This window comes from Canis aureus, chromosome 9 (genome assembly GCF_053574225.1).
Source record: "Canis aureus isolate CA01 chromosome 9, VMU_Caureus_v.1.0, whole genome shotgun sequence".
NCBI classification, from domain to species: Eukaryota; Metazoa; Chordata; class Mammalia; order Carnivora; family Canidae; genus Canis; species Canis aureus.
This window is the reverse complement of record NC_135619.1, coordinates 12,206,851-12,228,022: the sequence shown is the minus strand read 5'-3', so window position 1 is coordinate 12,228,022 and position 21,172 is coordinate 12,206,851. Positions and strand designations below refer to the sequence as shown.

The window sequence follows — 21,172 nt, the reverse complement described above, 5'->3', positions numbered from 1 at the left end:
TGGCTTATTAAAAACGAGATGTTAATTTTATTAGATAAAATATAAAACTGATTTTTTTTATTGAATCTGTTACAGTTTGGACATTTTAGGAGAAACAAAGCAAAACAAGTAGGGGAAAAGGCAGTTGCATTTTTGGAGACTGTCACAAGAGGGCATTTATGGATTAACTCAGTACATTTTTCTATATTGGAAAACACTGAAAGCATTTCCAATTCCCAAAAGCAAACTAAGAATCATTAATTAGTAAAAATTTAAAGGGAGAAAAAGAAAGTCTCTAAAGTTTTTATTTTATATTAATTCTGCTCTAGGAAGTTTGTTCTTTTTCAGGTGTTTCTGTCAGATGAAATGTAGTATATACTTTCAAGTGTTTGATGTGAGTGACTCATTTCTCCAAAATACTGAGATCTGAAAAATGTTTTATTAGCTTAAAAAAATCACACATATTTTGTTTCTAGCATTTGTTTGTATACTATTATGAGACAAATATGTAAAATAAATGTTATTACTACAACTGATAAAAGGTAATTACATTTTTAAAACATGATTTTATCTTTTGTGCTGAAAAACAAGCTAATTAATATTCCTAAGTATTTTGAAAACAGGTGCCATTTAGACAATACAAGCATAAATGCCTTAATAAAATAATGAAAAGCTTAGTTTCATTAGGAAATAGGTAGAGTAAATTGCTAGAAAGAGAGTGTGCTAAAGCCCACTTAAGGGGAAAAAATAAACTGAATCATATGTTAAGATATTTTTACTCATAATACGTTGAGTTCTTTAAGAGCAAGTCCTTTGTCATATTCATCTTTATAATCCGAGCCCGGCACGGTGCTGAGAATACAGTAGGTACTCAATGAATATAACTAAATGAATACATGAAAGCATCCCTGTAATTGAGGATAAATTTAGAAGTGGCAGAGCAAGGGAGAATTTTCAGTGATTATTAATTAAATTAATGACTTTCTTGTTGCATTAATTGATGTCAAACTTCAAATACAAAGGGAAAACTTCATTCAATCACCTGGGGTTTCCAAATAACTGCAGAGTTGGTGCCATATAAACAAAACATCAGGAGAGCTAATGTGATGATAAGTATATATTCAATTGGCAAGAACAAAGGAGTTGCAGATATTGGAGCAACAATGTATGTAATATGATCTAGGAATGCTAGAGCTATAAATCTCTTCATGATCATCTAGTCTAACCCACTAACATCCAATCTATATCATGGAGGATTCAACCTTTGTCCAATTGATCCAATATTTGTGGTATTTGCTTTTTATTCGTCAAAGATCTGTAATGATACTCTAAGAGTATTTAATAAGAATTATATAATCCTTGCTATGGTATAATTTCAAGAAAAACTAAAGAAATGTGCCATTTTAGGGGTACCTGGGTGGTGCAGGAGGTTGTACCATCAACTCTTGGTTTTGGCTCAGGTCCCAATCTCAGTGTTTTGAGATTAAGTCCCCTGCTGGGCTCCATTCTCAGTGGGGAGTCTGGTTGAGATTCTCTCCCCCTCTCCTTCTGATCCTCCTGCTCTCACGCGCTCTCTTTCTCAAATAAATACATACATCTTAAAAAAACAGAAAGAAATGTGGCATTTTAGATAACCTGTAGTCTTATTACAAATAAACATACAATTTCCTTTAGGCATTTTATCATAATTAGAACAAATTTCAGATTTGTTTTCTTATTTCTGCCAGAGCACAAGATTTCAGAAGCCATTTTCATTACTCCATACTCAGGGAGGATAGTGAGACATGGGGAAACAGTCTATTTATTTGAATGAAATAGTTCTGAATTTAGAACTCAACTCTAATACTGAGTAGGAATTGTTTTTTTCTATATCTGTTTTTCATCTCTAATATTGGGATAATATTGCCTACCTTAGTGGATTATAGGTTTTTACTGTTGTAGGTATTATATTTTCATATTGTAGGTAGTGTATTTTAATATACGTAAATTGCCTGATACGTAGAAGATAGTCCATGTAATATCAGACTTTATAATTAGAGAACCATAGATTTGAGGAATTTGAGATATTGGCAGAAATGATCACACAATTTTCATGTACTTCTTCATATTTCTCAGACACGTTGGTGCTTAGTTTGGACCATGAGAGTAGTTCTGATCAACTGGCTTTCGTGGGAATAATGTATGTCACTTTTCGGCTGAGATCGGTAAATGCTATACATCCCCTTCATCAATATCTTCCCCTACCAGAGTACCCCATGAAACCTGGTCCTGAGATGGTGAGGTCTCAATATCCCAAGGTCTCCATCATTTGTATTATTGAGTGACTAAATGGAGCAGATTCCTTGCAGGCCAGTGTGGACATGTGTAGGATCTAACATTTGTTATGTTAGGCCACCATTTAGGAACTACATTATCACTGCAGCATAATTAATAATCTGATCCAACCCAAACACTTCATTTTATTAACAAGGAAACTAAAATCCAAAGAGTCAGTTTGTGTAACAGCCAAAACTAGAATGCAAATATTAAATGAATATAGAGGCATTGGATCATTTTCAAGTGTTTTATGAGTCACAGAATACTTCTTCAGTTCCTCAATATAAATATACCTAATATATGTTCCCAAATTCCTACAGTGAAACTGACATCTCAAGTTACTTTTTTAAATCATTTTTCCCCTTCCTTCCATCTATATGTTCAATATAAAGTTCCCCAATCAGGCTGGATAGTCTTCTGGAAAAGACCTTCTTGTTTATCTATTCTTGCCTTCATTTAAATTCAAATAACATTATGTTTGTGTTTTAAACTATGGGCCAGATATCAAATCCTATTCATTAAGAACATATTTGAAACCAGAAGTCCTTTTCTTGAAACTTTTCTCTGACTAGCAGTTGGTTAACCTTAAAAAAAAAAAGAAGTGAATTTAAAGTACTTTAAGTTCTAAATTGAATTAATCAGGTACTGTATTCTATAAAGGACATTTTTTTATGCCACTTGCTTGCCCTTAATAAAACTTTATATTGTGCTGAAATTTCTGGTTATAATTTGAATTTGTTTTTCCAATGTTTGGCTACTTCTTGAAAGTATTGACTTATTTTTGTAATTGATGATAAATGAGATTAATTTAAATCTATATTTGACACATTCATTTACTTAATCCTCAAAACTTTTTATTCTTATGCCTAATAATATGAAGATTAAAAGCAGTCTTCTGAGTATTTTATGGAAGTGGGAATGATTGCTAAGAATGAAAGTGTAGACAGAGAAAATGACTTTTCAGGATACATATATTGAAGAACAAAAAAGAGGGGTGCCCGGTGGCTCAGTCTGTTAAGTGGCCAATTCTTGATTTTAGCTCAGGTTATGATCTCAGGGTCCTAGGATCGACCCCCCACACTGAGCTCTGTTCTCAGCAGGGAGTTAGCTTGAAGATTCTCTCTCTCTCTTTTTCTCTCCCTTTCTAAAATAAACAAATAAATCTTTAAAAAAGGAACAAAGAAGAGGGAAGAGGAATCCATGAAAAAGAAAGATTAGGCACAGTCATGTAAATAGACGTATAGGCAATAAAATAAATGTTTAAGAATCATATGATAGAGTTAAAGAAAGAGATAGTAGGCATCACCTGGCTCTGAGATATAAGGATTCTAACTGAAGAAAGTCATCTGGCTTTGATATTAAAAGATATCTTTGTTGGTTTTTGAACATATTGATTCTTAAACTTCCCTTTCTCTTTGTAACATAAAATATATACCCACTCCCATCAGCAGCAATGCATTGTCAGGGCTGAAAAATATCAAAAGCAGTATCTTGAATCAGAATATCATAGTAGGACGTGGGTACCTTTAGATATTTCAAGTTATGCAGATCCAGTGCCTGAAGAAGTCAAGTAACTCCTCCACCGAAATGAGAACCACTATTCCAAAGTAGTTTTCTCAAACTCCCTTCTGGGCAGTCCTGGAATTCATAGATATAGCCTTGAGGTCTCTGAGTTGACTATGAAAGAAATTTAAATTCTGTGATTTCATTTTAGTTGAAAATCTAAAAAATATTATAAACGTAAATCCCATTATTGAATATGCACTTGCTACATGGCCAGTGCTTGTATTTGCCTCTAAATGTAGATGTTTTTAGGAAATGAAGGACAAATGCCTCTCCATTAGTATATGCTGTACTGATGATGGTTTCACAGTCCTAACGGAGAAGTGTCGGGGAGAGTTATGGTATGACATGAACTTGAAACTTACTATATAGGGACCTGAGCTCAAAGGAAGCAGGGCTGTAATAGGACATCTCATATTCCCTTTATGAGCTGTATTGTGTGGATTCCATCTGTGTCCACATCAATCATTAACAGTAATACTAAATCTATATACCTTAATGAAGAAAATTTCTGTTTCTTCTTGTGGCACTAATTGGATTACATAGGCATTTAACATAGATTACAACAATATAGTGGAACTAAATTTATCTTTAAACAAAGCAGATAAATTTAGAGAGTTCTTGGGACATCTAATTAAAATTGATATTTTTTCCCAACAAGAAGCCATAACTTTATTATTGATAGAAACAGTACAAATTTCAAACCAAGCTGCAGTTATTCTTTTGAAACACCAAAAAAAAAAAAAAAAAAGAAAAAGAAAAAGAAAAAGTCCTCGCTTTCACATGGTTACATTGTTAATTCCATAATAGCACTTAGAATATCATTTCTTTTGTTCTTTAGGGCTCGGACTGCCTTTGCTCTTGACACATTTGCTTGTGACATGACCAAGTCTATGTCCGTAACCTCTACACCCATTTCATCAACCCTTTCCTTTTCACTCTCCTCTTGTGCGGTTGGAGTCTGTGTGTTTTCTTGAATGTTTGAGACAGCTTTACCTTGAACTTTGAATTTGTCAGTAACTGCTAGTTGTGCTTGCTGAGATAAGTCCTCAATCTTGGCTTCGCCAAAATTGTAGGTATCTGAAGCTGGGCTCTTATAGATATCTGGTTTTGTGATGACAAACAGGATATTCTTAGATTTCTGGATAGTGACTCTTGTAACCCTTGTAACCTGTCAAAGACCCAGTTTGGACACAGCCTTCTATGCCTTCTTTTCACTCTGGCTCTTTTTTGCTTTACTGACTGGTTCTTCATCGATTTCAGCTGCTGCTGCCAGCTGGGCTTGTGTGGTTGCTTGTGTGGAATCCTGTTCCTCAAGCCCTGGTACTGATTCATCACTGTCAGATTCTGTTCCAGACCCTGTTTCAGCCTGGGGCTGTGGCAACTCCTGCTCTGTAGCAGGGACAGTTTCTGTGGCTTCACCAGGCATTTTGTGCAGGGAACGCGGAACCAAAATGGTGGCAGAAAGAGAGCTAAAATTGACATTTTAAGATTGCTCCTCAAAGAGTTTAGGTTTAAATATAAGGTCTGATTATCATGAACCAGAATTTATTATTATTCACATATTTTATAAAACTGGGTTATTTAACTAGGCCTAAATGTTATTGATACAAAAATAGAGAAGCAGATTACATATAGAAGTATATATTATGCTACATATATTGGTCAGTAAATGCAACTAATTTTTTTCTGAAATATATTATTTAACCTATTATATTTGGTTTTTTTAAAAAGATTTTATAAAAAAAAAAAAGATTTTATTTATTTATTCATGAGAAACACAGAGAGAATGAGAGGCAGAGACACAGGCAGAGGGAGAAGCAGGCTCCATACAAGGAGCCTGATGTGGGACTCGATCCTGGGACACCGGATCATGCCCTGAGCTAAAGGCAGACACTCAATTGCTGAGCCACCCAAGGATCCCTAATCTATTGACATTTGTACTATTAATTTATAATTTATTGGTTTTCCAGTTTACATGAACTTATACTTTCATGGTTACATCATTATAATTGATAACATTTATACAGAGTTTAAGTTAAATTTATATTTATGCATATTTAAGTAACAAATAATTTAACACTGTCAATAGGTTAAAAAAGAATTCTGTTTCAAAAAGTAAATATCTCAAATATAAGAAAAGCTGTCCTAAAGTTTATTTCATAAAGTAGTGTCGGTGAAAGCTAGATTCCTTTCATCTCAGGAAAGTCTAGGGTGAGAAACTAGTGGTTGTAGTGATATAAAACATCTATTAGAGAAATGTGGTGGAAGAAAAAAAAGAAAAATAGGGCAGGTGCTAGAGAAATCAGCTGAGTTCGGCAGGCTGGGTCAAGATAGGAAGACCTAGGCATGATGCGAAGCCAGTGTGGTTAGAAAGCCATGGAAGGAGAGGCCAGAGAAAGCAGATTATGGTAGAACAAGATCTGTTCTGACACTTGCCCTATGGAAACACACTGATAACACATGGCAACTTGCCACATGGCGTCAATCCATGAAGCAGCACTATATAAAAACCTGAGACACCGTCCCCACTGCCCGTCTCCATTTTCTGCCAGAGGTCTCTTATTGGTAGGGATCACCAACCTAGACTGGTGAGAAGAGTCACTGAGGGCAACTGTTAAAATTCCCTGATTCCATATCAACATTTTGATCAAAATCTTCATGAGGATGATAGAGTAGGCAGTTAGTTAGACACCAGCTGGAGTCAGGGTGGTGATAAATAAGTGATGCATCAGAAGCTGGAGGGCACAACATCCTGATTTTGTGGCTTTTAACGTCCTGACCATATGGCTTTCAAGACCAGGGGCTGACAGACCAAGCACTACAGGTGCAGAACATGTGATCTCCTCTTCAACCTCTGCCCCCTAGAGTAGCCTGTAGCCTCATTATAATAAATTTACATTATGATTTTGACATGCCCCCCCTTCCCCCACCACGATGGCCGTGACAGTTTCAGCAAGTACTTTGCAGAGCCAAAAACTCTCCCTCCCAGCTGGTAGAAGGAGTCCTTCAGATGATTGGAACAATCCTCAGTCAGAGGCTTCCCTAGCTATGACCCATAGCTTATGCAAATAGAGAAAATCCTGGTGCAGTTGCCACCTCTGGGCCTACATACTCTTCCTTCTTGAGAGTGTATTGTCCTTAATCAACTGCTTTGTGTTTGTTACCCTCCCTCTGGTTTTCTTTACTTGTGGGGAATCCAAGAACTGAAACCTCCATTCACACAAGGCAGACTCTCCTACAAGACTAGTCTGGGAAGCTGTGTTTTTTAATAGATTTCCAAGGTGTTATGATCCTCTGCTACTTTTTGTGGCATGATTGGATATAATGTTTCTTAAAATGTGGCTCATGGACCAGCAAAACTTATTAATTCTCAGGCTTCAAGTCAGACCACTGAAAATCCCCAGAGGTGGACCCTATAAATTTCTGTTTTCGCAAGCTAGCTAGATGATTTTGAAGCACACTGACCTTTGAGAACCACTCAATTAATGGGAAGTCAGTTGAAACTGGATATCTTAAAATGGAGGCCCAGGCATGGATGTCTTTTAAAAGGTTTTCCTAGGTGGTATTAATATGTACTTCTTTCTTATCCCCACCTCCCCACCTAGATCATCCTCTTCTATTTACCATATACATGTTCTCATTATCAATGATTATTTGTTGATTGAATCAGTTATTTAATACATTAGTCCTAAATAGTATATTTCCTATAACAGATGTAAGGAATAATGTCTACATGCAGAACCCATGCTTATTTTTCTACATGTTCCTGCTCAAGTTTCATCTTTGTTATTCCAGGAAAGACTGGACTACAAGTTGGTGAGAATGATATTGTAGACAGGAGTAACTTTGAGTCTGCTGTGATTTATGTAAAAAGTCAAAATTTGGTTGTTTATTATTACCAACAAATTACTTGAGGCACACCTCACAATTAATCAAGGCATACCACAATTTTGAGCTATTTGAAGATTGAGAAGAACAAATTAATATATATGGAAACTGGTCAAGTTTTTGACTCCAGCTTAGAGCCCTTTAATCTGAGAGACAGAGAAGAGAGTGGGTTTTGGCCTGCCTTAGGTCTGCTTTCTTTGTCTAATCACAGTAGGCCCCAGAGAGGCTGAGGGTTTTCTTCATTACCCTAATTCCCGTAGTCAGTTTCATTTAAAATTAGCCACTCCCCTCACTTCTTGCGATGTAGTAGGAGGGTTTGGAAAAAAATCATGCAAAGGCAAGAACTCTCAGTGTTTTAGGTATATAAACTAGTTTAGCATAGAACTAGAATTAGTTGGTACAAAATATTTGTCTACTGGGTCTTACATTAGTTATTGTCAGGATTATCAGATCTGAGATACTCATTTTACAGGAAAAGAAACTGAGGTCAAGAAAGTTTGTCCCCGCCCTTCCTCTCTACTGTGCCACTCTCTTCTAGACTTGAGTTAGCTCAGAGAAAGTGTGGGTGAAGTTGTGTGGGCTGATCTCATTTCTCTTTGTGAGTCATCTCCTGGAACTATAACTCATTCTCCAGAGCCTTGGAACGCTGAACTCTTGACTTTTTATTAGAAGACAAGAGGAACACTTACCACTGAGAAAAAGAAAAATCCTGAATTGAGTGAAACAAAACAAGACCAAAAAAAAAAAAAAAAAAAGGAAAGTATTGGGATCATTGGATAAATAATAGGAAGAGAATAAAAGCAGAGAGAGAAATGAACATAATTCCGGGTCGCTTGATAAAAGGATGTTATTTTTAGGTAATACATCAAGCGTTACTTCCAATTTATATAGAACTGTTTATAAGAGAAACTATTATATCATACACTGTCATAAGCTTCTCAGAGAGGCCTTGAGAAATGAGTGTAGGCATTGGACAGGTTGATGGGAATAGAAGTCCAAAGAAAGGGAAGTTAATTTATTCATCCATTTACCAATTCCCTTATTCCTTTTTCATTTATTTACTCACACATTAATTCACTGAACAAATATTTAAAGAGAGCCTGTGCAGACACAATCTCCGCTTTCTTGGAGCTTTTACAGAGTAATAATACTGAGAGACATGCTATAGTACAGGTTAGTTGAAAACTTTAAGAACTGTAGTTTACTGTAGCTACAGGAAAAGATTCACAAGGCAACATTGGGCAATGAAGCTGGAGACAGGGAGAAACACAGTCAGAGACATGGAGACAAAGAGAGCATTTCAGAAAGATTATTCAAGCTATGATGTAGAGGAACTGGAGGTAGCAAATTTGCAGGCATGGCATCCACTTAAATAGCTCTTTTATAGTCAAAATCAGAAGGAGAAAGACTACTGTAATAAAATCAGACTAAATGGGGTGGTTGATGCAAATGTAAAGGGAGATAAGTAATGTAACTTGGAATCTTTTTTGCCATTTTGTTCTAGATGTGACTCTTACATTCAGAAAAATCTCTCTTTTTTTAAAAAAAGTAGGCTCCACACTCAGTGTGGAGCCCAATGAGGGACTTAAACTCATGACCCTGGGATTAAGACCTGAGTTGAAATCAAGAATTGGATGCTAGGGATGCCTGGATGGCTCAGTGGTTGAGCATCTGCCTTTGGCTCAGGGCATGATCCCGGAGTTCTGAGATCGAGTCCCGCATCGGGCTCCCTGCATGGAGCCTGCTTCTCGTCTGCCTGTATCTCTGCCTCTCTCTCTCTCTCTCTCTCTCTGTGTGTCTCTTATGAATAAATAAATAAAATTAAAAAAAAAAAGAGTTGGATGCTTAACCCCTGAGCCAACCAGGCACAACTCCATTTTTTTTAAAGATTTTATTTATTTATTTATTAGAGAGATAGAGAGAGAGAGGCAGAGAGAGAAGCAGGCTCCATGCAGGGAGCCCGACGTGGGACTCGATCCTGGGTCTCCAGGATCACGCCCTGGGCTGAAGGTGTCGCTAAACCTCTGAGCCACCCGGGCTGCCCTCCATTTTGTTTCTTAAATTAATTCATCAACATTTGTTTTCATATATGAGAATTTAATCAACTAATATTATTCTGGATAATTGAAATTTTCATTCCTTTCATCTTATGTTCTCGTGATCTGTTTTGTTACAACTGTATGATGATTCTTTGCTACCCTTTCAGTATCACTTTCTACTTTCCTCTTGTCCCATTTTGCTTTTGCCCAATTGATAGCAATGGCTTCTGAATTCTTCGTTGTGCTGTGCAATCTATTTTTCTAGTAGTTACCTTTATTTTTTAAAAAAGATTTCATTTATTTATTTGAGAGAGAGAGAGAGAGAGAGTAGGAGCACAGAAGGAAAAGGAGAAGCAGACTCTCTGCAGAGCAGAGAACCTAAGATGGGGCTCCATCCCAGGATCCTGAGATCATGACCTGAGCCAAAGATGCTTAACCGACTGAGCCACTCAAGTGCCCCCTCCTTTTTTTTTTTTTTTAAGATTTGCCTTCATTATTTTTAACAAATACATTTTAGCCCTTGTTATCTATCTATGTATCTATCTATCTAACTTATCTGTGTGTGGATAGAATTAAACTAAATGAAGGATATAATAACATTAATGTTCATCTTACAAACAATCCAGCAGTAGAATATTCATAATTCCTTAGAAATAGGGAGTTGATAAATACCCATAATCATAGTGGAAAATTTTAGTATATTATCTTAGTATTTAACAGGTGAACTAGATGAAATATGATAAATATTATAAAAATGATAAAAATATTTGATTAACACAAATTAAAAAAATCTCAATTATACCCCCCAATACACACACACCCAGAGAAAAAGACAAAAAGAGAGAGAGAGCAAGGGAAGGAAGGCAGGATATGTGTTCTCTGTAGGATACAGATGTTTTATTTTCACAAAACATTTGTGAGAAGAGAAACTTTCACTCAAAAGGTTACAAATGAAGTTAAATTATACTTCATAACGTACCTTTTACAGAATATTTGCTAAACATAACTAAAACAAGAAACTAAGGATAGAAAGATACAAAATAATTAGGTATTTGAGAAAAAAGCTATCCCAAATAGCGCAGATACTAAACGGCCCATCATAATTAAAATAAATGATTTGCAATTGAATAAAATAGACATGAATATATCAAAACTCAAGACCATGATGCAGGCTGTGTTTAAGATCCGGGCCTTAAAAAAAAAAAAAAAAAAAAAAAAAAATCTGGGCCTTGTGTGGTTTATTATTAAATAAACATTGAAAATAATAGAAACAGATGAAAAGAACAAAATAAAAGGCACATCAGTGTAGATAAAGACAAATCAATTCTAGAGACCCGCTCTTCATCATTGCACCCAAGGTTAGCAATAGTGTGTGGTTCACTTATAAATTTACCAGAAGGGTTGTTAAGTGTTTTTACCACAATAAAGAAAAATGACTGAACAGTAAAATAGGAAAAAAAAGTAGAAATGATGAGTAAAACCAAAAGTTTTCACCTGAAACTCTTGACTAAAATGTATAAATCCCTGACATGAATGAGAGAGAACAAGAAAATTTACAATATTTTATATTTAAAACTTATATTATTATTATAAATATATTACCAGTATTATACAAAAATATTTATAAATACATGGCAATAAATTAGAGCAGAAGACTAACTGGAGGGCAGCCCGGGCGGTTTAGCGCCGCCTTCAGCCCAGGGCGTGATCCTGGAGTCTCGGGATCGAGTCCCATGTCGGGCTCCCTGCATGGAGCCTGCTTCTCCCTCTGCCTGTGTCTCTGCCTCTCTCTCTCTCTCTCTCTCTCTGTCTCTCTGATAAATAAATAAAATCTTTAAAAGAGAAGACTAACTGGAAGAAATTTAATTTTTTTAACTTATGATAGTCACAGAGAGAGAGAAAGGCAGAGACAGAAGCAGGCTCCATGCACCGGGAGCCCGACGTGGGATTTGATCTCGGGTCTCCAGGATCGCGCCCTGGGCCAAAGGCAGGCGCTAAACCACTGCGCCACCCAGGGATCTCTAACTGGAGGAAATTTAAAATGTAGTCAATGTTCAGCCAGTAGATAAAGCTGTGGGTCAAAATAATTTTATATGTACATTATATTTAACTTCCAAGGAACCGGTACATCTCTGTTGTTTAAACTATCTCTGAGAATAGAAAAAGATAAAGATCTTCCCAATTCATTTTTGAAAAAGATACCACTAATAGTAAAATGTCATACATTTACTTTCATACGAAACTTTATAGACTAATCCCATTTGCTCGTGTAGAATTAATAATGTAAGCTATACAATTGTATTCTGTACTATATTACAAATTATTTATTTTATTAGTAATACATAATGACAAAATAAGGTTGATTCCAGGGATACCGAGGTGGCTCAGTCAGTTAGTTGTCTGCCTTTGGCTCAGGTCATGGTCCTGGGTTCCCGGGATGTTTTCCCACATTAGGCTTCTTGCTCAGTGGGGAGTCTGCTTCTCCCTCTCCCTCTGTCTCTTTCCCCACTCATACTCTCTCTCTGGCTGGCTCTAGCTGTCTCTAAGATAAATAAATAAAACCTTAAAAACATAAGGTTGATGCCAGGACTCCAAGGATTGCTAAATTCTAGGAAATAAATCAACATAGGAGAGGAATAATTTATAGTCGTTAATGAGTGTGGGCTCTGCATCTAAACTGCTAGGTGTAAATCCTGCTTATTTCACTCAAATCTGTTTGATATCTTTATGTATCAGCTTCCTGATTTTGAAGTTGGGGATAATGATATTACTTAACTCAGTAGATTCATCAATATAAAATGTTTGATTATGCCTGGCACATAGTGAGAACTTCATAAGCATTAGCTGGTAGTAGTAGTAGTAGTAGTAGTAAAATGATGGCAAAAAAAAAAAAAAAAACCCTTCATAGAATTATATAAAATGATCACTGAAACTATGTGACAAAATTCAGTCATTTCTGATAAATTCCTTATAGGCAAAATGGGAATCATAGGTATACCCTAAATGTTATAAAATATTTATCAGATACACCAAACTTCTGAAATCAGATTAAATGGTAAAATATGGAATACTTTTGTTTTTAAGTCTTTATCAAGATATTCACTATTATTTACCATTCCTGGGGTTTCAGCTAATGGAATAACATTAGCTGCCCTCAAAAAGTGAAATAATTTATCAAGAGAAAATGAAGCATACTAATTTTTTAGTTGATATAAAAGATGGAATATAGTTATAATGTGTGATAGACTCTACAAAAGACAGTTTTTAAAGTTGAAGGATATAAAATACAGAAAATAGCTTTCTTATTCATAGCAATGAAAACTAGTTAGAAAATAAAATGCAAGCAAAGATTCTAATCGTCTTTGCATCAAAAGCTATAAAATGTATAGGAATAAATTTTGTAGGAATGATATATATTTCAATGTATACATCTACATAATATGTATGTGTGTGACTTGGAAACTTTACTGAAAGACATATAGTTTGGCTAAATAAATGTACAGGTATGTAGGATTTCAAATTGATAGGGAAAGTAAGGCTTTTTCAATAAATATCTGGGGAAGAATTAGCAACCATTTGGAAGAAAATGAATGTAGATCCCTGCCTCACTGCATATTTAAATAAAAATTCATGATGGATTAAATGTGTAAATATACTTGTGTATAGTATTTGGAATAAATATAACATTTTTCAGAGGATTGAAGGGAGATTTAAATGTTTTTCAAGATGGAGTTTTGTGGGATCCCTGGGTTGCCCAGCGGTTTAGCGCCTGCCTTTGGCCCAGGTCGTGATCCTGGAGACCCGGGATCGAATCCCACGTCGGGCTCCCGGTGCATGGAGCCTGCTTCTCCCTCTGCCTGTGTCTCTGCCTTTCTCTCTCTCTCTGTGTGACTATCATAAATAAATAAAAATTTAAAAAAAGATGGAGTTTTGCAAATTTATAGGAAGGAAGAGAAAAAAAAGAAACGTTGGAATATAGGCATGTAAGAGAGTAGGGAAAGCAGGGAAGTCCCTGAGGAGATAAAAGGGAAAGTGACACAATGCTCTAGTGGAGATGGTCACACCAAAGAAACCAGAGCTCCTCATCTGCAGATGGAGTGCTGAGCTACTGCATCTGTACTTATGTTTCAGATTGTCAAGAAGACAAAAAAAGAGCTGAGTATGTAGTTTTCATTATGGGAACTAGAGATTGTGGATGAAAAATTAGTGGGGAGAATTTTTCCTAAAAGCCACTTGAGAAATGCCCTTTATCTGCAGGAGAAGTGAGAGAAATCTGAAAATTTGGACCATCAACACAGGGACACCTGGCTTTCAATGGCCTAAGGCTAACAACACGTGCTGCTGAAGATGCATGTGTTTCCAGAAAGTGGCTAACTCAGTGTAATTATAATGTCTCTGCTCCTCTCCTGATGAACTTTCTTGAGATTTTTCTGGTCATTTTTGAACCATATTCTTTTTTTTTTTTTTAAAGATTTTATTTATTTAATCATGAGAAACACAGAGTGAGGCAGACATAGGCTGAGGGAGAATCAGACTCCCTGTGTGGAGCCCCAGGGGGGACTAGATCCCTGGACCCCAGGATCACGACCTGAGCCAAAGGCAGATGCTCAATCACTGAGCCACCCAGGTGGCCCGAAACATATTCTTATTTCTCTGCTGTAGTCCCAGTATTTATGGACTGAGGAAAACTTGCCAGGCCAGAAGTTACTTTGGAAGAGAATGATTCTTGTTCCCCAAATATTTTAGGAGCCTCCTGTGGAGATGGGAACATAGGGGCAGAACTACCTTAGCACTAATGAGGTTAGATAATACTTGTAACAAACTATTAATTTGAAATTTGCTTTCTATAATTTATAGCACAAATTCTTTTTCTTCTTTTCTTCACAAAAAGATGGCCAGCTGACTTCTTTTGGGACAAAATAGCTGGAAGAAAAATAGGAGCTGTTAAGCTAAAACCTGCTATGCTAAGTTGTAAACTACAGCAAATTTTCATGGTTGAGTGGAAAAAAGTCCTGAAAGACCAGGCTTATAATGGAAGTGCTGACAAAACCAGCTCTAGCAGCACAAACGCAGGACTATTACCAAGCCCTTAGGGTGGACTAGTTGATATCATTTGCACTTTAAGCAGTTTAGGTGTTAAATTGCATGCAATTGCACAGTGTGATAAAACACCCTTCAAAGATATGAAATAATCCCTCTTTTTTCCTGCACTATTTTCTTACAGGAAGTCTTAACTCATAAATGGTAGTATTGGGTAATTTGTTTCTAGTAAAATGCAGTGTAATCCATTTAGTTACAATGCTTATCCCGTTCCAGTGGCAAAATGTAACAGGTGTAGGGTATTTTCAATAGAGAGTGAGCCTAATTTCACAGATATGAGTTTAGATTGAGATTTTTCTTCTTATTATTCTTTTAGTGATTTTTAATGGCAGTTTAAAACCGTTTGACCAAGAGAAAACAAGAGAGTGGCCAGAAGTGCATTTTTTTTTTACTGTGAAAATTTTAATGTAACTGCTCCTCTATCATCTCTTCTAAGATTGAGAACACAATGAAAATAATCTGTTCCATTCTAGGATTTATCTGGTTTGCTTGCTCAATTTTGTTCACTAATGTCATTTTGTTTTAATTCAGTGAGCAATAGCTGTCATAGGATGATTAACCTGCAGCTGGGCTGGTGATACAGAGATAAAGTAAAAATCATTTTAAGTTTTTGGTAAAGGCTTCTTAAGAGTGATAGGCTTTGGAGGAGGATTTTCTCCATCACTTTGTGGAGACTGTCAATCTTGAATTGGTCAAATAAACACACATTATGCCAGGCACTAACTCTTAATAGAAATGCTGGTTAGAGGAGTTTAAAATGTATCTTAGAGCACATTTTGAAATAAAATCTTAGTATTATTTGATTATCCTTGTTAGAAAAGATTGAGAAATAATCCTTCGGAGAACTAAGAAAAGAGGAATTGTAAGAACCAATGAAAATGGTTGACCAGAAAGATGGAAATACACTTTTTCATAAGTGAGGTTACTTGTTAATCAATTGGATTAACTTTTTTGGGGGGTATAAGCGGGGAGATTTAAAAACTGTTTATTATAACATATCAACACAGGGAAGTCCAGATAACGCCTAATGGCTAACAAAGGCTTTATACCTCTCCTATATACAAAGCTCTTCTGATGAAATAAAGCTGAGAGTTGTACCTGAATATAGCCATCCATCCATCCATCCATCCATCCATCCATCCATCCATTCATCCATCCATCCATCATTCTATGTATCCATAAAATATTTATTCTATGATTCTATTGTTATTCTATATTATTCTATTTTTCTAGCCATAGGTAGGAAGATCTGCTGTACTAAGGATGGAGCAATTAATAAAATTTGATCTTTATCCTCAAGGAATTTATGGAACAATGAGTAAGACATTCAATTATAGCAAATGCATTGATAGCACAACTAAAACACAAACTTGTAAAAGTAGGCTATATAACAGGCAAATGCTGTTTTTATGAATGGGTTCAAAGTGAATAAGATGTGATTGTTTACATGTATCACTTTCCAGATAGCAGTGTGAACTGCAGGAACTCAGAAATAACAACTCTCTCAACTCAGTGGGCTATCTTAAGGAACCACAGGGAATCAGAACAATTGCTACTGCTGATTGAACCACAAATGTATGGACATGGCAAAAGTGTTGCAACAAAATTTTTGAAATTTTAAAGACATATTTATGTATTGCTGAAGCTATTATAGTGAACTTAAGCCAAGAAACATGTCTGAAGGGGCAAGGTGGCTTTTTGGTTAAGTGTCTGACTCTTGATTTCGGCCCATGTGGTGATCTCAGGGTTGTGCGACTGAGTCCCACCTGGGGCTCTACATGCAGTTTGGAGTCTGCTTATCCCTCTCCCCCTGCTCCTCTGCTTGCTTCCCCACTCTCCCAAATACATAAAAATAAAATAAATATGTCTGGTGAATGTGGTAGTCTTTTAATTCATCTATGCAGCGAAATGGCCTCAGATGAAGTTACCCTGGCAGTTGCTTGTACATTTGGATTTTTTTCACTTACGCATAATTATGTTGGTTGACTGCTGAACATGGGATCTGTGCCTGTTTTCCTCGATGAGGCTGGGAATATTCTTCAGCTCAATAGTTGGACCCTCATGAAGTTTGGAATATCCTTCTGGTAACCACTCTTAAATGTATGCTTGTGTCCCTCCAGTTTCATTCTATTTATTTACACACACACACACACACACACACACACACACATAGGCATAGGTTTTTTTCTTTCAATGCAAACTGGATCATTGTCCTGTAATTTATTTCTAAACATAAAATTTCAGAAGGATCTAGGCCATCAATTGCTATATCAATGTATTTTGAAAGATACCTAATTGACCTCAAGTGATTTTGAGAGATATTGTAATTGACTTCAAGTGATTTTGTTTATAGCCCTTGACATTGATGCTTGAAAGCAACTGACAGGGAATCTCAAGAAAGCCATGATTTTAGTGTATGGGTGGGTTTGCCCAGAAGATAAAGTACTCAGCAGATGGGTAGAAGGTAGTATTTTAAGTATTTTTTCCAGTTGAGATCTTTCCTACCTCTTTAAATATTAGCTATATTTATGATTATTACTAGGTTTTTATAGCTTCAGACTTGTGGTAAATAAGGTTAACAACTTTTGAAATAGAAAATTTTTACAAGATATGTTTAGTCATGTTTCTCCTTTCATTTTGCCTGGTACTCTTTCAATCTGAATAATTGAGTCTTTAGAGAAATTCCTTTTTTTATTTGATTTTTCCTTCGGTTTCATTTTTCTATATATATATATGTATATACATATATATATAATCTCCACACATATGCATATATATATACACACATACATATATACATATATAATCCGTAGCTATAATATATATTATGCATCCTATCTTCTGGTGCTATCCGTCTTTACCCCCTCATTATCTTTATCACTTCATTCTGTTGTAAGAATATATATAGCTGATATTTGGTTTTATTTACTACCTCTGCAGCAGTTTAAAATCAGTATATTTTTCCTTGAGTTTTAGAATTTCATCATTTCTGAAGTGAAGTGAATAATAACATATCCCTTATAGTCATATGTGAATTATATTAGAATATAAAATTAGTGCTTAGTAAATTCTGGTTATCAAATTGTGGTCAGAGAATGTATTCTATAAATGTTCTCTTTTGGAAATAACTGAGACTTATTTTGTTTCTTAGTGGATGACTAATTTTTCTGAGTCTTTAGAAAAAATATGTTTCTCAGTTAAGTGCAAATCTCTCTGTATATGTTTACCAAGAATATTTGTCAATCATTCCGTCAGTTCTGGTTATGTCACATTTTAAGCTATGTCATTCCACAGCCAGGGTTTGATCAAATTATTCTTATATTGTTGATTTTTTTTTTACTTTATATATCATAATGATACACTTATTGGTACATGAAAACTCCTTCCTATGTATCTTTGAATTTTTAATCTTACAAAACATCCACCCCCACTTTTCTTCATTTAATCATTTTAAGTTGAATTCTATTTATCTTTTATGACTATTCATGCTGGAAATCTTATGCTTTCCTCCCAGATCCATCCTCTACTCCTTAGTGTTCTGTGCCTCTAGATGCTGATTTGTATGGACCACACACATCAAGAGATGCCCTTTCCCCTTCACTTCTAGTTGGGTTAGGCTGGCAGTATCACTGGCCGGACAAGCAGGAAAGGAGCAGAATGAATTTGGGATACCTATTCCATGCTTTCTTCGTGTGAATTGCCATATAACTATAGGTTTTGAACAAAACTACAGCTGCTGTCAGCCTCTGGCTTCTTCTTTTTCTTCTTGAAAGACTTTATTTATTTATTCATGAAAGACACAGAGAAAGAGAGGCAGAGACATAGGCAGAGGGAGAAGTAGGTTCCATGTAGGAAGCCGACGTGGGACTCGATCTCGGGGCTCCAGGATTACACCCTAAGCCAAAGGCAGAAGCCAAACCGCTGAGCCGCCGGAGGATTCCCCAGCCTCTGGCTTCTGGTAAAAAGCTTTCTCCCTTTACCCACTGAGACCTAAGGGTGGTAATAATTTCCTGCTATAACTGGTGGTGGTTTTCATAAAACCTACCCGTCCTGATAGATGGTTTATTTTATTAAACTCTCTTCAAGTTATCCAAATTGAATGCGCTAAAAACTTTCTGCCAGGACACTTACTCATGTATTATTTTCAAGTTTGCTTTATTTTTATTTCTGAAATATTTTTACATTTCTGTTTATTTGCAATTCTTTTGTATCATTTTATTTTTAACTATGTCTCTAAAAATCAGCATTTATAGATTTTCCTTTTTGTTTATTCAAACTGAATGTGTGGCCTTTTAAAGATGATTTTTAGTCCATTCATTTAATTATGAACTCTGATATATGTTATTTTAAACATCTTATTTCTCACTTTCTTTTCTTCCTGTTATTTGCATTTATTTAATTTTGACATCTGTGTAATGATCATGTTGACTTTCCTCATTTAAAAAAATCTCTTAGTGGCTTGGAAGTTTTACATCCTATTTCTTTTGTCCCTTATTTATAGAAAATATTTGACTTTATGTTTCATTATTTTCAGAAAGGATATTTATATCCTAATCTTCAAACAAAATTTGATTTTGGCATATTTTTATCCTTCATCACCTTAAGAGTCCAATTTTTTTAAATTTGAAACTTCACTTCTAAATTTTAAAGTTTAATCTACAATGAATAGCAAAGGTGAGAAAAATGTGTAGTATATATGTAGCTTTGGATGTGCTACAAAAGATAGCCATTCTCCTTGATAAAAAGTTAAATGTAATTAATGCTGAACTTCATTGGTGATATTTATTATTTGATATTTTTCTGGGAAAAAAGATGTTGCAATTTTGGAATTATGTAGTCTTAGGTCCATTTTTTCTTAATGAATACTAGTACTTTAGAATTATTTTTCTAAAGGTTTTATTTAAATTCCATTTAGTTAACATGCAGTGTAATATTAGTTTCAGGTGTGCAATATAGTGATTCAACACTTCCATAGAATACCAAGTGCCCTCCTTCATCCCCATCACCTATTTAACCCGTCTTCCTACCTACCTCCCCTCTGGTTACCATCAATGTGTTCTCTATAGTTAAGAGGCTGTTTCTTGGTTGCCACCCCCTCTGTTTTCTCCTACTCCTTCACTCATTTGTTTTGTTCCTTAAATTCTACATATGAATGACATCATAAAGGTATTTGCCTTTCTCTGACTGACTTATTTAGCATAATACTGTCTAGCTCTATCCATGTCATTCATTGCAAATGGCAAGATTTCATTCTTTTTGATGGCTGAGTAATATTCCATTTAAAAAAGAAAAAAGGAAAAATGAGCACCTACTATGTGCCAAGTATTGTTCTGAGTATTTGAAGTACAGCAGTAAGCAAACAAAAAAGAGAAAGACATCATGCTTAATATTGGTTTGTTCTTTATCTTTTAAAAATTAATGCCATTTGTGAAAGTTATAGAGATTTATTTTTGTAAGTCTAAATCAGAGATTGTCATATAGGTTTCAGCAGGAACAGGTGTAAAGTATTCTATGACCTAATAAAGCAAATTAAAAAAATAACAACAGGTGCTGAATTACCTTAGTTATGGTATTTTCTGGCTAATTAAAGATTTAGTAGAAAAATTCTGTTTAAAAAAGAAAAGAATAATTTTTGACAACAGCCACTTTTTTGTAGTCCATCATTTGCATTACAACATAGGATGTTTTTATAATTTTACAAGAATTATTTTACTTCTTAATTCACCATATATATATTTAAAGATGTATCTATTTATTTGAGAGAAAGAGGGAGAGTACTTGAGCCCACATGAGTGGAGGGAGAGACAGAAGGAGAGAATCTTCTAACAGACTTCCCTTTGAGCATAGAGCCCAACATGAAGCTTAGTCTACAACCCTGAGATCATGACCTGAGCCGATACCAAGAGTGGGATGCTTAACTGAGTGAGCCACCTAGGCATCCAATTCACCAATATTTTTGAATGCCTACCATGTACCAGGCAGTAGCACATATCAATGAACAAATTGGATAAAAATCCTTGCCCTAGAACATCTTACATTTATGGAATAGAAGATAGTCAAAAATAATATGCATGGTGAATAAAACCATTCTTCTTTGGGTTCTCCCTCTATCACAGTATTTTGAACTATTTGTTTCAGGTCATGAGTGAACCTTTCTTAGCTGATAATTTTCTCCTCTAAAATCACTGTTTTTCTCTGTTCCTCCACCTCATTTTGTCAATATTATTCTTATTCTTTCCTTCAGTGAACCTCAATGTAATGCAATGATAATAAAAATGATGATA

General features: G+C 35.4%; 1 long non-coding RNA gene and 1 pseudogene across 1 annotated transcript; both read right to left on the bottom strand.

Moving 5' to 3' along the window:
- Positions 1-466: 466 nt before the first annotated feature.
- Positions 467-20,011, bottom strand: LOC144320036 (uncharacterized). The gene is made up of 3 exons (XR_013385628.1): positions 19,920-20,011; positions 3,820-3,972; positions 467-1,576 (listed from the first exon to the last, which is right to left on the bottom strand). It is a non-coding gene; the product is annotated as an uncharacterized LOC144320036 (long non-coding RNA).
- LOC144320035 (nascent polypeptide-associated complex subunit alpha pseudogene) lies at positions 4,629-5,325 on the bottom strand (annotated as a pseudogene).
- Positions 20,012-21,172: the final 1,161 nt, after the last annotated feature.